We start from the raw sequence: 1,807 nt of genomic DNA, 5'->3' as shown, positions 1-1,807 counted from the left end.
GTCCACTAACACACTTCTGGAAAGAATCTTCATGGAATCAAATCTTACCAGAATAAAATAACAGAACCAAGTAAAACAGAATTCAAACTTTGAGATAGACTTGGTTCACACGCTATCAATCTTGTTACTTCAGCCAAGATTAAAACAAACACGCCTTCAGAAGATAAAACGCACAGCATAGAATAAATCTTCTGAATCCTCATGCAATCAGCAACCTCACAACAAACTTGACTTTAACGACTGAATCAACAACATACGTAATTCCACCATGTTGCTCCAGATGTTGGAACATATGGTTGCCCATCATATTTTGAGCAAAATGCAATTCCACCATGTTGCTCCAGATGTTGGAACATATGGTTGCCCATCATGTTTTGAGCAAAATGCAGCCAATCAAAAGAACTACACTGTAGATCAACTTGGCAAGCGTTGCAGAAACACCAGAGGTATGCTGAGTAGGAACCCAATTCACAGCACCAATCCTGTTAAGAATAACATACTTCACACTCAGATTTCCAGTAGACAACAACTTCTTGCTGGGCCACTTCTTCACATGACCTGCAGTAAGTTCCTTGGCAACATCATCCATGGACACTTCTTCATCAACAAATTCGATAGCACTTCTGCCAAGTGCTTGATTGATAACAGCAGGTGAAAACATCACACATTCAGCCCTCACATAGACTTTCCTGAATTCTGCACTGTCAGGAAGTCCTACATCAACAGAGAGATTCACCAAGAACTCTCTCACAAGCTTCTCATAGCACCTTCCAACATTCTGAATAGTCTTCATCAGACCTGCTTTCTCAATTAGTGCAATTACATCTCTGCATTCAAGAACATCAGAACCAACTTCCCTTTCCTTGGCCATTCTCCTCTTGCAAACAAACTTCCACTTCTGAACATTCTCTTCTAAGTGGAAAGACACTCTATCAATAGGAACAGCAGGAACATTCCGAGGAATATGCTTACCAGAGAACTTCTTTTTCTCAGAAGATCGAATGTCCTGGACACCGACTTCAACATCTGACTCAGAGTCTTCAACTTCAACTGAAATCTTCCTCTTCTTCTTCTTCTCAGTGGGAGTCTTTTCTTCCTTTTTCTTTCCCTTACTCTTCACACTTGCCTGTCTGGATTTCTTTGATGGAGTAGGAGTGACTTCAGGAGAAGAAATCCTTCTTTTCTTCTTCATCCTCGCAGCAACACTATCAGCAAAGGTCTCAGTCAGAGGAACATCATCAGAAGCATCATCAGAGATGTTCTGAACAGAGGCGGGATCCTGGATTGGTTCTTCAGAGTTGATACCCGCAGAGTTATCATTCTTTGGATCAGCATCCTTAGAAGAGGATGATACAGAGATATCAGGCTGGGTAGCACCACCTGAATCTTCATGAGAAGTGGAATCCTTTCCAGAATTTTCTTGAGCAGAACTTTCCTTAGACCCAGATGTCTCAACATCAGGCACAACATCAGGGGGCGATTTCACAGGAGAATCTTCATCATTGATTTCCTCTTCATCAGGAACATCCTCAAGGATAGGAACATTCGGAGCTTTGCTATTCTTGACCTGTGATTTGTAGACCTTACACGTTGGGTTTCGTGATCTCATCTTCTTGGGAGCTTTCTTGGACACAGAAGATGGTTGAGAAGAATCACTCTTCAAACCCATACACTTGACTCCTTTAGCAGTTCTTTCAATCTTGACCTTGACAGATTCCTTCTTTCCTGAACTTTGAGACATGATGAATCGAGAGCAATTACAAACAGAGTACAGAACAACGAAATAAAACTGCAAATGTGAGATGAT

This window comes from Lotus japonicus, chromosome 2 (genome assembly GCF_012489685.1).
Source record: "Lotus japonicus ecotype B-129 chromosome 2, LjGifu_v1.2".
Classification (NCBI taxonomy): Eukaryota; Viridiplantae; Streptophyta; class Magnoliopsida; order Fabales; family Fabaceae; genus Lotus; species Lotus japonicus.
The sequence above is the reverse complement of the archived record's forward strand: the minus strand, read 5'-3'. Positions refer to the sequence as shown.